Source organism: Eucalyptus grandis, chromosome 6 (assembly GCF_016545825.1).
Source record: "Eucalyptus grandis isolate ANBG69807.140 chromosome 6, ASM1654582v1, whole genome shotgun sequence".
Lineage (NCBI taxonomy): Eukaryota > Viridiplantae > Streptophyta > Magnoliopsida > Myrtales > Myrtaceae > Eucalyptus > Eucalyptus grandis.
In genome coordinates this window covers 56,829,462-56,848,386 of record NC_052617.1, presented here as the reverse complement: position 1 = coordinate 56,848,386, position 18,925 = coordinate 56,829,462, and the positions used below count along the sequence as shown (strand labels likewise).

General features: G+C 43.7%; 1 pseudogene; it reads left to right on the top strand.

Moving 5' to 3' along the window:
- The window catches only part of LOC120286175, a 53,703-nt pseudogene that overhangs the window by 11,217 nt on the left and 23,561 nt on the right, over positions 1–18,925 (top strand).

Sequence of the window (18,925 nt, the reverse complement as noted above, 5' to 3'; positions counted from 1 at the left end):
CCGACTTTTCTATCGATTGGGTACCCCGTGTTCGTATTTGAAACCTTGAGATTTCCCCGACAACCGAAAGTCGCCAATGTTTCAAAGATGTACATTGTGGCTTGAGATGATCAACCATAGGTCAAATGCATGAAAATTTCTAAAGGTTACCCGATAGGTTGGGCCGCGCTAATATCGTGCCAAAGTGAAATTAACCGTGGAATTGAGATCGAATTCAGAAATTGGAAGTCTAGGTGTGTCATAAATCATTTCAAGATCATTGAATCATCTTTGGAAGATTTTTCATGCAAGCCGAGCTTTTTAGCAAAATAATCAAGAAATGGCTAATTTGGCTCGAGAAATTAGTATGTCGTTTTTGATTGCGCTTTTGGGACTTAAGTTGGTTCTATGATCAAGTGAAGATGTGAATTAAAGTGTGGTAGCATTGAATTAATTTTATGGGCTTTAATTTAATTCAATTGGAAGAGAATTGATGAGAATTGAAGAAATGGGACGTACAAGAATTGGACCCCGGCGGAAAAATAAAATGGACCCATTGGAGGAGGTTGTGGAGGATTGGGTGAGTGGAGTGTGATGTCACCCATGATGTCATGGTGGTGGGCCATTTTTGTGGATTAAAGAAAGAGAAAAAGAAAAGAAAAAGCCCCCATCTCTCTCTCTCTTCTTCTCTCTCCTCCCTCTCTTCTTCCTCCCCAACCGTGCGACTCCATCTCCATCTCCTTCTTCTTCTTCGCACGCCACCAGCAGCAAGGGAGATCGTCGAGCAGCCCGCCCGGAGCCACCCGTCACCGCCTCACGCCGCCGCCGCCGTCCTCGCCGGTCCGCTCGCGTCCTCGCTCCGCCCGCGCTCGCCGCGCTTGGCCGGCATCCCGAGCTGCTGTTCAGCTCGTGCAAGAGCTACCGGAGCTCGTCCCGCCGCCGTGAACCGCCGTTCGTCGCCGCCGGGAGCTTCGCCTTGCCTCCGTCGCCCTTGGCCGCCCGAACCGGCGCCGGATCCGCCCCATCTTGGCCCCGATCAGCAACCCAGAAAATGGGTATGGCAGCCCCTTCGTGGCCCGTTTTGGCCGCCTTCCCGAGCCCGGATGCTCGGCCCGCTTTGAGGAAAGTTGTTCTCCTCGGCGTCCTCGTCGTTTTGGTCCGCTCGGCTCGCTAATCCGGTGAGTTTAACTCACTAAACCTCGCTTAGAGGGTTAATGATGCTTTAGATGTGTTTAGTTTATGTTAAGTGTTATTAGGTGGTTAGTTTAATTTATTTAAGTGTAGATTATATTAATGTGCTTGATTAACTTAAATTGTGTTTAATTTAAAGTTAAGTGGGTGTTTATATTAATATAAACATTGATGTGACATAAAGGAATTTACTTTTGATTTATTTAAATATTCCGAAATCATTAAATAATTTAATAATATATTATTATTCGAAATTATTAAAATATTATTATTTAATTATTTTCGGAATAAATTTAATTATTTATTAAATTCCGAAAATTTTGTCGGGACCCTAAATTCTCAGAATTTCGTGCCGGTCGCTACTGTATAGTCGGATTTTGAAATTGATAATTAGATATTATGAATTGAGTGTGGATCGTGAAAGATATGCATATTATTATTTAATTAATTTTCGGAATAAATTTAATTATTTAATAATTCGAAAATTATTTTGGGACCCTAAATTCTCAGAATTTCGTGCTTTGATCACTTCTTGTGCATTTAGAATTTGGATTTGATGAATTGATGTGGCAAATTGAGTGTTGATTGTGATAAATATGGATTTCATTCATAAAAACCCAAGTGTCGGGTTTTGTTGCAAAAATTGGTTTTAATGATTATATTAAATAGTGGGGTTTGAAAAAGTGAGATATTGGCTTGTTGATTCGAAATTAGCGTGTCCCCACACACGTGAGTAATTTCTGGAATATTTTTAATATGAAGAAAAATGGCCGGGATCACTATTTTAAGTTGAAGCATTGATTTAAATATAAAGTGTCCTAGGGCCGAGTATGCTTTGGCTGTGTGATAACTATGAGAGAGCGTCCTGGGCTGTTGAGCCGGACTTGCCCCTATATGGGATGCCCACGTGGTGGTTGCGGGTCGCAGTAGATTCTGGGCCCATGCTCCTTCGGGAATGCCGTCGACGTACTGACGAAGCCGCGCTCCATGGGGGGAGGCGATGCCTGGCATTAGTGTCAGTAGATAGCCGAACAGCGAGTAGGCTATGCCCTTGTGTGGCAGTGAATAATAACTGGAATGCATGTTGAGCGTTGTTGATGTGTCGGATTATGGGACGGAATTGTGTGGCATGGAATGGGACGTGTCATAACGATTTAGTCTTATAATCAGGACCCCGCGGTTGTTGGATATATGAAAGGGAATACATTCTGGTTGTTAAGTTCTTCTTACTATCTGTGATTGAGTGATTTGAATTGCGCTAACCTGCGGGGAAGGAACCGAGGCGAGGTAAGTCTTACATGTGATGTGGCTAGGCCACCCTTGGGCGTATTTTCTTTCTAATAGGGGTTTAGGGGTTGAACTTGCTGAGACGTTGTCTCGGTGGTTATTGAATAACCATTTCAGGTCCCCAGTGGATGGAGCGGCCGATAGCTTTGGTTGGCCTTGAGGAGTTGGAGGGGTGAAGTCATAAGGATTGGAGATCGTGTACGACTTGTAGGTCGTAGGATAACCTCTTTTTAAGGGCCGTCTTTTGTAGACTTGTTAGCCGTAAATCCCATTTTGTAATCCCGTTGAATTATGTTTAAGTGTTATGTTGTGATTTTGCTTTCTGCTTTTCTATCCCGTATTTTATTGTCGGGGTTTTATAATACGTTCCGCATTGCGCTATAATAAATGAATGGGGTCGGCGACACTACAGGGAATGTCGCATTTGATCGACCATGGTGGGATGTTGGCGCTCGGGGTTCGGGCGTGACATCTATGTTTAAGTGGTATCAGAGCATGGTCTGCGTATGGAGTGATAAGGTGCGATGAGTCATGGGATAGTTAGTAGGAAAGGCTTTTAATATGCTGATGCATGTGGTTGATAGCTGTTTGATAGCTTGTTTGTGGGGTCACTCAAATTTCAACTTGATGTTGGAATCGGAAAACAGGTGTCTATAAAGAGCCTGTAGGATGAGTGACCAGGAGTGGAGAACTCCTTGGAGAAGGTCGGTAGGACCTATGCCTCGGGGTAGGATGCGACAAGAGTCGGTACCCGAGGTAGAGTGCGAGCTTAGTCCGGCGTGTGCGGGAGAGTACCGCCATAGGCTGGTATTGAGGGTGTAGAAGTACCGAATGATCCTAGGTTTGTCGGGATCGTTCGGGTGCTAGTGTTCCTTGGAAGTTCGTTGGGTCGTAAGTTCGAGAATCGAGCCGCCGCCGTTGCCGTTGTTTCTACCGCTGCCAGTGTTGTGACCGCTATTGTTGTTGCGCTTGTTAAGGCCTAATCTGGAGTTGTGATCGAGGATCAAGCCGCTGTATCTAAGTCAAGGTTCGGTTTAGACGAGAGATGGAAATCGATTGGGGAGAAAGGCCGATGCCGAAGAAAGGTACCTGTTTCACCCAACCGAAAGAGTAGAATTGAAAAGTCGGTGCTCAACTTGATTGATGGATGTCGTGTCCGTAAGAAAGGACATGGATCTGTCCCGTCTTGTAAAAGGGAAAGGACTTGCTACAAGGGACGCCTTGATACAGCCATTTGATCAAAGATTGTCTATATAGACGAGATGGAATCACAGCTGTTCCCGACACCGTTGTCGATAGAAAAGAACAGAGAGAATCATGCTTCGGGACATTTAGTGGGGTACTTGGAATGGACTTCGGTGCAAGGAAAGGTCCATGATGTTCCTTGATGAGAGATAGAGACTCTCGATTGCGTGTCGAGTTTATGGAAATGAGGCTTGAGTTAGTCCGGTGTCGAGAAAAAGGGAGCATGCTTTGAATGTGGCCAGCATGGCCGCCAGGTTAGGAACTGTCCGTATAAGTTCGGGGAGAGTGTAAGCACCGTCGCTGCAGATGAAACGCCACTAGGATGGCGAAAGGAGTACGAATGGATTGACTATGCATTAATCAAGGGATGAATGTTTTGAGGTGTTTTATGCGAGTAATGCAGCAGAATTTTCAGTGGAGGTTATAGGGTTTTCGTTGTGGTAATAAAGTAATAGGAAGATGAATCTCTAACTATAGTTGTATCGACGGGTTTGCTTATGTATGACTTGGAAGTCATTTATGAAAGGGTCTGCTCGAGGAGCTCTCTGTTATGAATCGTGGCGTGATATAATTCGATTCGTTCGGTTAGCATATGAAAGTTTTGAATTACGAAAGTTAGAAAGGACCTTCGATCCACTCGTTATTCGTCACGAAGATGACTTGGTTCGGGTTGTTGGTTATCGAATCTACATGGCAGTTGTAATGGATGAGTCAGTTGAGGAGCCGAATATGGAGATCATAACCGTGGTACAGAAGCTTTCTGAGGTATTTTCTGAAGAATTGTCAAGTTTGCAGTCAGAAAGAGAAATGGAGTTCGTGATTGAATTAGCACCGAACGAGCCGTCCCTAAGACTCCTTACCGGATGGTGTCATTCGAGTTAAAAGAACTGAAGGTGTAGATGCAAGAAGTGTTGGATAGGGGATTCATACTTTCCAGTGTATCACCTTGGGGAGCACCTGTTCCATTCGTGAGGAAGAAAGTTGGTTCATTGTGTTTGTATATCGATATTCCTCAAGATCGACTTGAGGTCAAGGTATCATCAATTGAGGATTAGGAAGAAAGACACACCGAAGTTAGCATCTCGTACTCGATATGACAGTTATGAGTTCGCTTTGTAATACCGTATGGTTTGATGGACACCATAGCTATTTGTTTGGGTCTAATGAGCAGAATGTTTAAGGGTACTTGAATCGGTCTTGATCGCGTTCATTGAAGTTATCCTAGTATGTTCGAGAGAGTGCTTTGAGGAGCACGAGAGACATTAGAAGATGATACTTCGGACCTTGAGGACTCTTCAATTTTTGCTAAGTTTAGCAAGTATGAGTTTTGAATGACTCGTGTTGCGCTCCTAGGTCACGTGATTTCAGGCGAATAAATCTCCGTAGACCCCGTCTAAGATTGAAGCAGTGAACAGTTGGCCGAGATTGACTACAGTGACAGAGATTAGAAGTTTCTGGGGATTAGTAGGATATTACAGAAGTTTTATGGAAGGGTTTTCAGCGTCAGCATTGCAGTTGATTCGACTACTGAGGAAGTGAGAAAAGTTTGTGTGGACAGATGAGTGCGAGCATAGTTTTCAAGAGCTTAAGCAGAGGTTGACTACCGCACCTGTGCTGACTATTCCATCTAGTCTCGAAAGTTATAAGATCTACAATGATGCGTCGTTTAAAGGATTGAGTTATGTGTTGATACAGCATGATAGAGTTGTTGCATATGCGCCCCGTCAGTGGAGACCTCGGGAGTTGAATACGAGACAACGTCGCTGGATAGAACTCATTAAGGATTATGATTATGATATTTTGTATCACTCTCGGAAAGGTGAGCAAAGTTGCAGATGCACTAAGTCGAGAGTCCTTAGTTGCATAGTTGGTACTCAAGGATTTGATCTTAATTGAGAAAGTTCGAAATTTGGTTTTCAAATCTAAGGTAGGCCACCTTTGGAATCTTATTACTACCCTCGGGGGAATTGAACCGAGAGAGCGGTCGAATCAAATCGCTTCGGTGGACGGGTTCAGAAATTCGAAGATTCTATAAGAAAATGCGAGATGAGAGAGGTTGATTTTCAGATTTACTCAAGATAGAACGCTAAGGTTACGAGGATGATTGTGTGTAATTGATGATGTAGAAATTAAAGAAAATATCTTATGGGAAGCTAATCATAGTAATTTCGGCATTATCCGACAAAGTACGAATAGATCTTGTTTTGAGTGTGTGACATCCCGATTTTCGGACTACGATTTCGATTGGTTAAATTGGGCATTTCATCGATGCGATTACAGTATTTTTCTCGAGTTGGCCACTTACGAGATAACTAGACTAGTTGGGTGAGTTATCAAGGACTTTAAGGCAAATAGACTTGAGAATTCGACCGAAAATCGACTTCTCGACCGTGTTCATCTTTGAGATTATTACGGCACGGTTAAAAATTAATTTAAGATCGAGATAGGTCGGTTCGGCGAGATGAATGACCGATCGTGGGTGACTCCACTAAATTGGAAAACTCTCGTCGAATGATACTAGTTTGATTTTACTTGTCATTTTGGTACCTTGTGTCCGTATTTGAATCATCGAGATTTTCACGACCCTCGAGAGTCGCCAATGTGTCAAGTGGGTTCATCGTGGCTCGAAGAAAATCGACCACGGGTCATTTGTCCCGAAAAGCTCCGAAAACTACCTAATAGCCTAGGTCACACTAAAAGCGTGTCGGAGTGAAATTAACCGCCGATCTAAGTTCGATTTCAGAAATTGGAGATTATGTCTTGTCACAAAGTGGGTACACCAAAGTGTGTGTATATTATATAAATCATCTGCATGGAGTGCCGGAGATGAATTGTATTTCAAATCTAGATCGATGTTCCAAGTTGGCGAGCTTTCGGATGGTTCTTTCTTAGCGGTGCATAGCGAGTGCGGAATTTCGATTCTTTGAGATGAAGTCGGGAAAAGAAAGATCGTAGGCCGAGTCGATACGGTGGTCGGTGATTGCGGTTGTCAAGATCGATCGAGTTATATAAGATCTTGATCAGAGGTTCCTGGTTTTAGCAGATCAGTCAGATAGTTTCTTTTTAATCAGTGCAGAGCAGAGTGTGCAGGATTTTAGTCTGTTGAGATGAGATCAGAGATCAGAAAATCGCAAGTCCAGAGTTGGGTCAGGAATCAGTGATTCAGTCGCAGTTATCAGAGACAGTTTAGAGATTGCTCAGAATCGCCAGTTAAGCTTCGCGGATTTCGTGTTGAAGACCTTTGGAATTTTAAGTGGACAAGTGTTTAGTATTTTGAATCCGAAGTGGTTTGGGCAAGATAGCGCCTCTAGTGATGGGTAGCATTGGTACGAGAATGAGCAACCTGAGAAAGAGAAGATTATATGAGACGATTGTACCCCCACCTTTTTGTTTAAGAATTGGTAAAGGTTTAAATTTTGAGGACGAAATTTTTATAAGAGGGGAAGAGTTGTGACATCCCGATTTTCCAATTCTATTTTCAATAAATTGAGACGGGCATTTCGTTGGCACGCATATAGTTCCTTTCCTTGAGTCGGCCACTCATGTGAAAACTAGTCTATCGGGTGAAGCTGTTAAGAGTTTCTAATGCATCAGACTCGAGAATTTGATCAGGAAGTGACTTTTCGACCGAGCTAGTCTGCAAGGGTCATTACGGCACAATTTAAAATTGATTAGAGATCGGAGATAGGTCGACTCGACGAGGCATGTGATCGGTGTGGGTGATTCCACCGGATCACATAATCCTTGTCGATCGACACTGGACCGACTTTTCTATCGATTGGGTACCCTGTGTTCGTATTTGAAACCTTGAGATTTCCCCGACAACCGAAAGTCGCCAATGTTTCAAAGATGTACATTGTGGCTTGAGATGATCAACCATAGGTCAAATGCATGAAAATTTCTAAAGGTTACCCGATAGGTTGGGCCGCGCTAATATCGTGCCAAAGTGAAATTAACCGTGGAATTGAGATCGAATTCAGAAATTGGAAGTCTGGGTGTGTCATAAATCATTTCAAGATCATTGAATCATCTTTGGAAGATTTTTCATGCAAGCCGAGCTTTTTAGCAAAATAATCAAGAAATGGCTAATTTGGCTCGAGAAATTAGTATGTCGTTTTTGATTGCGCTTTTGGGACTTAAGTTGGTTCTATGATCAAGTGAAGATGTGAATTAAAGTGTGGTAGCATTGAATTAATTTTATGGGCTTTAATTTAATTCAATTGGAAGAGAATTGATGAGAATTGAAGAAATGGGACGTACAAGAATTGGACCCCGCGGAAAAATAAAATGGACCCATTGGAGGAGGTTGTGGAGGATTGGGTGAGTGGAGTGTGATGTCACCCATGATGTCATGGTGGTGGGCCATTTTTGTGGATTAAAGAAAGAGAAAAAGAAAAGAAAAAGCCCCCCATCTCTCTCTCTCCTTCTTCTCTCTCCTCCCTCTCTTCTTCCCCCCAACCGTGCGACTCCATCTCCATCTCCTTCTTCTTCTTCGCACGCCACCAGCAGCAAGGGAGATCGTCGAGCAGCCCGCCCGGAGCCACCCGTCACCGCCTCACGCCGCCGCACGCCGTCCTCGCCGGTCCGCTCGCGTCCTCGCTCCGCCCGCGCTCGCCCGCGCTTGGCCGGCATCCCGAGCTGCTGTTCAGCTCGTGCAAGAGCTACCGGAGCTCGTCCCCGCCGCCGTGAACCGCCGTTCGTCGCCGCCGGAGCTTCGCCTTGCCTCCGTCGCCCTTGGCCGCCCGAACCGGCGCCGGATCCGCCCCATCTTGGCCCCGATCAGCAACCCAGAAAATGGGTATGGCAGCCCCTTCGTGGCCCGTTTTGGCCGCCTTCCCGAGCCCGGATGCTCGGCCCGCTTTGAGGAAAGTTGTTCTCCTCGGCGTCCTCGTCGTTTTGGTCCGCTCGGCTCGCTAATCCGGTGAGTTTAACTCACTAAACCTCGCTTAGAGGGTTAATGATGCTTTAGATGTGTTTAGTTTATGTTAAGTGTTATTAGGTGGTTAGTTTAATTTATTTAAGTGTAGATTATATTAATGTGCTTGATTAACTTAAATTGTGTTTAATTTAAAGTTAAGTGGGTGTTTATATTAATATAAACATTGATGTGACATAAAGGAATTTACTTTTGATTTATTTAAATATTCCGAAATCATTAAATAATTTAATAATATATTATTATTCGAAATTATTAAAATATTATTATTTAATTATTTTCGGAATAAATTTAATTATTTATTAAATTCCGAAAATTTTGTCGGGACCCTAAATTCTCAGAATTTCGTGCCGGTCGCTACTGTATAGTCGGATTTTGAAATTGATAATTAGATATTATGAATTGAGTGTGGATCGTGAAAGATATGCATATTATTATTTAATTAATTTTCGGAATAAATTTAATTATTTAATAATTCGAAAAATTATTTTGGGACCCTAAATTCTCAGAATTTCGTGCTGATCACTGTCTTTGTGCATTTAGAATTTGGATTTGATGAATTGATGTGGCAAATTGAGTGTTGATTGTGATAAATATGGATTTCATTCATAAAAACCCAAGTGTCGGGTTTTGTTGCAAAAATTGGATTTTAATGATTATATTAAATAGTGGGGTTTGAAAAAGTGAGATATTGGCTTGTTGATTCGAAATTAGCGTGTCCCCACACACGTGAGTAATTTCTGGAATATTTTTAATATGAAGAAAAATGGCCGGGATCACTATTTTAAGTTGAAGCATTGATTTAAATATAAAGTGTCCTAGGGCCGAGTATGCTTTGGCTGTGTGATAACTATGAGAGAGCGTCTGGGCTGTTGAGCCGGACTTGCCCCTATATGGGATGCCCACGTGGTGGTTGCGGGTCGCAGTAGATTCAAGGGCCCATGCTCCTTCGGGAATGCCGTCGACGTCTTGCGACGAAGCCGCGCTCCATGGGGAGGCGTGCCTGGCATTAGTGTCGTAGATAGCCGAACAGCGAGTAGGCTATGCCCTTGTGTGGCAGTGAATAATAACTGGAATGCATGTTGAGCGTTGTTGATGTGTCGGATTATGGGACGGAATTGTGTGGCATGGAATGGGACGTGTCATAACGATTTAGTCTTATAATCAGGACCCCCGCGGTTGTTGGATATATGAAAGGGAATACATTCTGGTTGTTTAAGTTCTTCTTACTATCTGTGATTGAGTGATTTGAATTGCGCTAACCTGCAGGAAGGAACTGAGGCGAGGTAAGTCTTCTGTGTGATGTGGCTAGGCCACCCTTGGCGTATTTTCTTTCTAATAGGGGTTTAGGGGTTGAACTTGCTGAGACGTTGTCTCGGTGGTTATTGAATAACCATTTCGGGTCCCAGTGGATGGAGCGGCCGAGATAGCTTTGGTTGGCCTTGAGGAGTTGGAGGGGTGAAGTCATAAGGATTGGAGATCGTGTACGACTTGTAGGTCGTAGGATAACCTCTTTTTAAGGGCCGATCTTTTTGTAGACTGTGGCAGTAGTAAATCCCATTTGTAATCTGTTGAATTATGTTTAAGTGTTATGTTGTGATTTTGCTTTCGCTTTTCTATCCCGTATTTTATTGTCGGGGTTTTATAATACGTTCGCTTGCGCTATAATAAATGAATGGGGTCGGCGACACTACACTGGGAATGTCGCATTTGATCGACCATGGTGGGATGTTGGCGCTCGGGGTTCGGGGCGTGACATCTATGTTTAAGTGGTATCAGAGCATGGTCTGCGTATGGAGTGATAAGGTGCGATGAGTCATGGGATAGTTAGTAGGAAAGGCTTTTAATATGCTGATGCATGTGGTTGATAGCTGTTTGATAGCTTGTTTGTGGGGTCACTCAAATTTCAACTTGATGTTGGAATCGGAAAACGAGTGTCTATAAAGAGCCTGTAGGATGAGTGACCAGGAGTGGAGAACTCCTTGGAGAAGGTCGGTAGGACCTATGCCTCGGGGTAGGATGCTGACAAGAGTCGGTACCCGAGGTAGAGTGCAGGCTTAGTCCAGCGTGTGCGGGAGAGTACCGCCATAGGCTGGTATTGAGGGTGTAGAAGTACCGAATGATCCTAGGTTTGTCGGGATCGTTCAGGTGCTAGTGTTCCTTGGAAGTTCGTTGGGTCAGTAAGTTCAGAATCGAGCCGCCGCTGTTGTTGCCGTTGTTTCTACCGCTGCCGGTGTTGTGACCGCTATTGTTGTTGCGCTTGTTAAGGCCTAATCTGGAGTTGTGATCGAGGATCAAGCCGTATCTAAGTCAAGGTTCGGTTTAGACGAGAGATGGAAATCGATTGGGGAGAAAGGCCGATGCCGAAGAAAGGTACCATGTTTCACCCAACCGAAAGAGTAGAATTGAAAAGTCGGTGCTCAACTTGATTGATGGATGTCGTGTCCGTAAGAAAGGACATGGATCTGTCCGTCTTGTAAAAGGGAAAGGACTTGCTACAAGGGACGCCGATAAAGCCATTTGATCAAAGATTGTCTATATAGACGATGGAATCACAGGCTGTTCCCGACACCGTCGATAGAAAAGAACAGAGGAATCATGCTTCGGGACATTTAGTGGGGTACTTGGAATGGACTTGATGCAAGGAAAGGTCCATGATGTTCCTTGATGAGAGATAGAGGACTCTCGATTGCGTGTCGAGTTTATGGAAATGAGGCTTGAGTTAGTCCGGTGTCGGAGAAAAAGGGGAGCATGCTTTGAATGTGGCCGCATGGCCGCCCGGGTTAGGAACTGTCCGTATAAGTTCGGGAGAGTGTAAGCACCGTCGCTGCGAGATGAAACGCCACTAGGATGGCGAAAGGAGTACGAATGGATTGACTATGCATTAATCAAGGGATGAATGTTTTGAGGTGTTTTATGCGAGTAATGCAGCAGAATTTTCAGTGGAGGTTATAGGGTTTTCGTTGTGGTAATAAAGTAATAGGAAGATGAATCTCTAACTATAGTTGTATCTGACGGGTTTGCTTATGTATGACTTGGAAGTCATTTATGAAAGGGTCTGGCTCGAGGAGCTCTCTGCTGTTATGAATCGTGGCAGTGATATAATTCAGTTCGTTCAGTTAGCATATGAAAGTTTTGAATTACTGAAAGTTAGAAAGGACCTTCGATCCCTGTTATTCGTCACTGAAGATGACTTGGTTCAGGTTGTTGGTTATCGAATCTACATGGCAGTTGTAATGGATGAGTCAGTTGAGGAGCCGAATATGGAGATCATAACCGTGGTACAGAAGCTTTCTGAGGTATTTTCTGAAGAATTGTCAAGTTTGCAGTCAGAAAGAGAAATGGAGTTCGTGATTGAATTAGCACCGAATAGAGCCGGTCCCTAAGACTCCTTACCGGATGGTGTCATTCGAGTTAAAAGAACTGAAGGTGTAGATGCAAGAAGTGTTGGATAGGATTCATACTTTCCAGTGTATCACCTTGGGAGCACTGTTCCATTCGTGAGGAAGAAAGTTGGTTCATTGTGTTTGTATATCGATATTCTTCAAGATTGACTTGAGGTCAGGATATCATCAATTGAGAATCAGGAAGAAAGACATACCGAAGTTAGCATCTCGTACTCGATATGACAGTTATGAGTTCGCTGTAATACCGTATGGTTTGATGGACACCATAGCTATTTGTTTGGGTCTAATGAGCAGAATGTTTAAGGGTACTTGAATCAGTCTTGATCGCGTTCATTGAAGTTATCCTAGTATGTTCAGAGAGTGCTGAGGAGCACGAGAGACATTAGAAGATGATACTTCAGACCTTGAGGACTCTTCAATTTTTTGCTAAGTTTAGCAAGTATGAGTTTTGAATGACTCGTGTTGCGCTCCTAGGTCACGTGATTTCAGGCGAATAAATCTCCGTAGACCCCGTCTAAGATTGAAGCAGTGAACAGTTGGCCGAGATTGACTACAGTGACAGAGATTAGAAGTTTCTGGGGATTAGTAGGATATTACAGAAGTTTTATGGAAGGGTTTTCAGCGTCAGCATTGCAGTTGATTCGACTACTGAGGAAGTGAGAAAAGTTTGTGTGGACGGATGAGTGCGAGCATAGTTTTCAAGAGCTTAAGCGAGAGGTTGACTACCGCACTGTGCGACTATTCCATCTAGTCTCGAAAGTTATAAGATCTACAATGATGCGTCGTTTAAAGGATTGAGTTATGTGTTGATACAGCATGATAGAGTTGTTGCATATGCGCCCCGTCGGTTGAGTGGAGACCTCGGGAGTTGAATACGAGACAACGTCGCTGGATAGAACTCATTAAGGATTATGATTATGATATTTTGTATCACTCTGGAAAGGTGAGCAAGTTGCGGATGCACTAAGTCGAGAGTCCTTAGTTGCATAGTTGGTACTCAAGGATTTGATCTTAATTGAGAAAGTTCGAAATTTGGTTTTCAAATCTAAGGTAGGCCACCTTTGGAATCTTATTACTACCCTCAGAATTGAACCGAGAGAGCAGATCAGAATCAAATCGCTTCAGTGGACAGGTTCAGAAATTCAGAAGATTCTATAAGAAAATGCAGATGAGAGAGGTTGATTTTCAGATTTCGAAGATAGAACGCTAAGGTTACGAGGATGATTGTGTGTAATTGATGATGTAGAAATTAAAGAAAATATCTTATGGGAAGCTAATCATAGTAATTTCGGCATTATCCGAGGACAGTACGAATAGATCTTGTTTTGAGTGTGTGACATCCTGATTTTCAGACTCTGATTTCGATTGGTTAAATTGGGCATTTCATCGATGCGATTACAGTATTTTTCTCTGAGTTGGCCACTTACGAGATAACTAGACTAGTTGGGTGAGTTATCAAGGACTTTAAGGCAAATAGACTTGAGAATTCGACCGAAATCGACTTCTCGACCGTGTTCATCTTTGAGATTATTACGGCACGGTTAAAAATTAATTTAAGATCAGAGATAGGTCGGTTCGACTGAGATGAATGACCGATCGTGGGTGACTCCACTAAATTGGAAAACTCTCGTCGAATGATACTAGTTTGATTTTACTGTCATTTTGGTACCTTGTGTCCGTATTTGAATCATCGAGATTTTCACGACCCTCGAGAGTCGCCAATGTGTCAAGTGGGTTCATCGTGGCTCGAAGAAAATCGACCACGGGTCATTTGTCCTGAAAAGCTCCGAAAACTACCTAATAGCCTAGGTCACACTAAAAGCGTGTCGGAGTGAAATTAACCGCCGATCTAAGTTCGATTTCAGAAATTGGAGATTATGTCTTGTCACAAAGTGGGTACACCAAAGTGTGTGTATATTATATAAATCATCTGCATGGAGTGCCGGAGATGAATTGTATTTCAAATCTAGATCGAGATGTTCCAAGTTGGCGAGCTTTCGATGGTTCTTTCTTAAAGGTGCATAGCGAGAGAGTGCGGAATTTCGATTGCTGAGATGAAGTCAGGAAAAGAAAGATCGTAGGCCAGAGTCAGTACAGTGGTCAGTGATTGCAGTTGTCAAGATCAGTATCAGAGTTATATAAGATCTTGATCAGAGGTTCCTGGTTTTAGCGGATCGCCGAGATAGTTTCTTTTTAATCGGTGCGGGCGAGTGTGCGGGGATTTTAGTCTCTGGTTGAGATGAGATCGAGAGATCGGAAAATCGCAAGTCCGAGTTGGGTCGGAAATCGGTGATTCGAGCGGTTATCGAGACAGTTTAGAGATTGCTCGGGAATCGCCGGTTAAGCCGCGGATTTCGTGTTGAAGACCTTTGGAATTTTAAGTGGACAAGTGTTTAGTATTTTGAATCCGAAGTGGTTTGGGCAAGATAGCAGTGATCTGGTAGCATTGGTACAGAATGAGCAACCTGAGAAAGAGAAGATTATATGAGACGATTGTACCCCCACCTTTTTGTTTAAGAATTGGTAAAGGTTTAAATTTTGAGGACGAAATTTTTATAAGAGGGGAAGAGTTGTGACATCCCGATTTTCCAATTCTATTTTCAATAAATTGAGACGGGCATTTCGTTGGCACGCATATAGTTCCTTTCCTTGAGTCGGCCACTCATGTGAAAAACTAGTCTGTCGGGTGAAGCTGTTAAGAGTTTCTAATGCATCGGACTCGAGAATTTGATCGGGGAAGTGACTTTTCGACCGAGCTAGTCTGCAAGGGTCATTACGGCACAATTTAAAATTGATTAGAGATCGGAGATAGGTCGACTCGACAGAGGCATGTGATCAGGTGTGGGTGATTCCACCGGATCACATAATCCTTGTCGATCGACACTGGACCGACTTTTCTATCGATTGGGTACCTCAGTGTTCGTATTTGAAACCTTGAGATTTCCCGACAACCGAAAGTCGCCAATGTTTCAAAGATGTACATTGTGGCTTGAGATGATCAACCATAGGTCAAATGCATGAAAATTTCTAAAGGTTACCCGATAGGTTGGGCGCGCTAATATCGTGCCAAAGTGAAATTAACCGTGGAATTGAGATCGAATTCGAAATTGGAAGTCTAGGTGTGTCATAAATCATTTCAAGATCATTGAATCATCTTTGGAAGATTTTTCATGCAAGCCGAGCTTTTTAGCAAAATAATCAAGAAATGGCTAATTTGGCTCGAGAAATTAGTATGTCGTTTTGATTGCGCTTTTGGGACTTAAGTTGGTTCTATGATCAAGTGAAGATGTGAATTAAAGTGTGGTAGCATTGAATTAATTTTATGGGCTTTAATTTAATTCAATTGGAAGAGAATTGATGAGAATTGAAGAAATGGGACGTACAAGAATTGGACCCGGCGGAAAAATAAAATGGACCCATTGGAGGAGGTTGTGGAGGATTGGGTGAGTGGAGTGTGATGTCACCCATGATGTCATGGTGGTGGGCCATTTTTGTGGATTAAAGAAAGAGAAAAAGAAAAGAAAAGCCCCCATCTCTCTCTCTCCTTCTTCTCTCTCCTCCCTCTCTTCTTCCTCCCCAACCGTGCGACTCCATCTCCATCTCCTTCTTCTTCTTCGCACGCCACCAGCAGCAAGGGAGATCGTCGAGCAGCCCGCCCGAGCCACCCGTCACCGCCTCACGCCGCCGCACGCCGTCCCTCGCCGGTCCGCTCGCGTCCTCGCTCCGCCCGCGCTCGCCCGCGCTTGGCCGGCATCCCGAGCTGCTGTTCAGCTCGTGCAAGAGCTACCGGGAGCTCGTCCCCGCCGCCGTGAACCGCCGTTCGTCGCCGCCGGAGCTTCGCCTTGCCTCCGTCGCCCTTGGCCGCCCGAACCGGCGCCGGATCCGCCCCATCTTGGCCCCGATCAGCAACCCAGAAAATGGGTATGGCAGCCCCTTCGTGGCCCGTTTTGGCCGCCTTCCCGAGCCCGGATGCTCGGCCCGCTTTGAGAAAAGTTGTTCTCCTCGGCGTCCTCGTCGTTTTGGTCCGCTCGGCTCGCTAATCCGGTGAGTTTAACTCACTAAACCTCGCTTAGAGGGTTAATGATGCTTTAGATGTGTTTAGTTTATGTTAAGTGTTATTAGGTGGTTAGTTTAATTTATTTAAGTGTAGATTATATTAATGTGCTTGATTAACTTAAATTGTGTTTAATTTAAAGTTAAGTGGGTGTTTATATTAATATAAACATTGATGTGACATAAAGGAATTTACTTTTGATTTATTTAAATATTCCGAAATCATTAAATAATTTAATAATATATTATTATTCGAAATTATTAAAATATTATTATTTAATTATTTTCGGAATAAATTTAATTATTTATTAAATTCCGAAAATTTTGTCGGGACCCTAAATTCTCAGAATTTCGTGCCGGTCGCTACTGTATAGTCGGATTTTGAAATTGATAATTAGATATTATGAATTGAGTGTGGATCGTGAAAGATATGCATATTATTATTTAATTAATTTTCGGAATAAATTTAATTATTTAATAATTCGAAAAATTATTTTGGGACCCTAAATTCTCAGAATTTCGTGCTGATCATCTGTGCATTTAGAATTTGGATTTGATGAATTGATGTGGCAAATTGAGTGTTGATTGTGATAAATATGGATTTCATTCATAAAAACCCAAGTGTCGGGTTTTGTTGCAAAAATTGGATTTTAATGATTATATTAAATAGTGGGGTTTGAAAAAGTGAGATATTGGCTTGTTGATTCGAAATTAGCGTGTCCCCACACACGTGAGTAATTTCTGGAATATTTTTAATATGAAGAAAAATGGCCGGGATCACTATTTTAAGTTGAAGCATTGATTTAAATATAAAGTGTCCTAGGGCCGAGTATGCTTTGGCTGTGTGATAACTATGAGAGAGCGTCCTGGGCTGTTGAGCCGGACTTGCCCCTATATGGGATGCCCACGTGGTGGTTGCGGGTCGCAGTAGATTCTGGGCCCATGCTCCTTCGGGAATGCCGTCGACGTCTTGACGGCCGCGCTCCATGGGGAGCGATGCTGGCATTAGTGTCGTAGATAGCCGAACAGCGAGTAGGCTATGCCCTTGTGTGGCAGTGAATAATAACTGGAATGCATGTTGAGCGTTGTTGATGTGTCGGATTATGGGACGGAATTGTGTGGCATGGAATGGGACGTGTCATAACGATTTAGTCTTATAATCAGGACCCCCGCGGTTGTTGGATATATGAAAGGGAATACATTCTGGTTGTTTAAGTTCTTCTTACTATCTGTGATTGAGTGATTTGAATTGCGCTAACCTGCAGGAAGGAACTGAGGCGAGGTAAGTCTTCTTGTGATGTGGCTAGGCCACCCTTGGGCGTATTTTCTTTCTAATAGGGGTTTAGGGGGTTGAACTTGCTGAGACGTTGTCTCAGTGGTTATTGAATAACCATTTCAGGTCCCTGGTGGATGGAGCGGCCAGATAGCTTTGGTTGGCCTTGAGGAGTTGGAGGGGTGAAGTCATAAGGATTGGAGATCGTGTACGACTTGTAGGTCGTAGGATAACCTCTTTTTAAGGGCCAGTCTTTTGTAGACTGTTAGCCGTAAATCCCTGTTTGTAATCCTGTTGAATTATGTTTAAGTGTTATGTTGTGATTTTGCTTTCTGCTTTTCTATCCCGTATTTTATTGTCAGGGGTTTTATAATACGTTCCGCTTGCGCTATAATAAATGAATGGGGTCGGCGACACTACCTGGGAATGTCGCATTTGATCGACCATGGTGGGATGTTGGCGCGCTCGGGGTTCGGGGCGTGACATCTATGTTTAAGTGGTATCAGAGCATGGTCTGCGTATGGAGTGATAAGGTGCGATGAGTCATGGGATAGTTAGTAGGAAAGGCTTTTAATATGCTGATGCATGTGGTTGATAGCTGTTTGATAGCTTGTTTGTGGGGTCACTCAAATTTCAACTTGATGTTGGAATCGGAAAACAGGTGTCTATAAAGAGCCTGTAGGATGAGTGACCAGGAGTGGAGAACTCCTTGGAGAAGGTCGGTAGGACCTATGCCTCGGGGTAGGATGCTGACAAGAGTCGGTACCCGAGGTAGAGTGCAGGCTTAGTCCAGCGTGTGCGGGAGAGTACCGCCATAGGCTGGTATTGAGGGTGTAGAAGTACCGAATGATCCTAGGTTTGTCGGGATCGTTCAGGTGCTAGTGTTCCTTGGAAGTTCGTTGGGTCAGTAAGTTCAGAATCGAGCCGCCGCTGTTGCCGTTGTTTCTACCGCTGCCAGTGTTGTGACCGCTATTGTTGTTGCGCTTGTTAAGGCCTAATCTGGAGTTGTGATCGAGGATCAAGCCGCTGTATCTAAGTCAAGGTTCAGTTTAGACAGAGATGGAAATCGATTGGGGAGAAAGGCCGATGCCAGAAGAAAGGTACCCTGTTTCACCCAACCAGAAGAGTAGAATTGAAAAGTCAGTGCTCAACTTGATTGATGGATGTCGTGTCCGTAAGAAAGGACATGGATCTGTCCCGTGCTGTAAAAGGGAAAGGACTTGCTACAAGGGACGCCAGTACAGCCATTTGATCAAAGATTGTCTATATAGACAGATGGAATCACAGCTGTTCCTGACACCGCTGTCGATAGAAAAGAACAGAGGAATCATGCTTCGGGACATTTAGTGGGGTACTTGGAATGGACTTCGGTGCAAGGAAAGGTCCATGATGTTCCTTGATGAGAGATAGAGGACTCTCGATTGCGTGTCGAGTTTATGGAAATGAGGCTTGAGTTAGTCCTGTCGGTCGAGAAAAAAAGGGAGCATGCTTTGAATGTGGCCGCATGGCCGCCGGGTTAAGGAACTGTCCGTATAAGTTCGAGAGAGTGTAAGC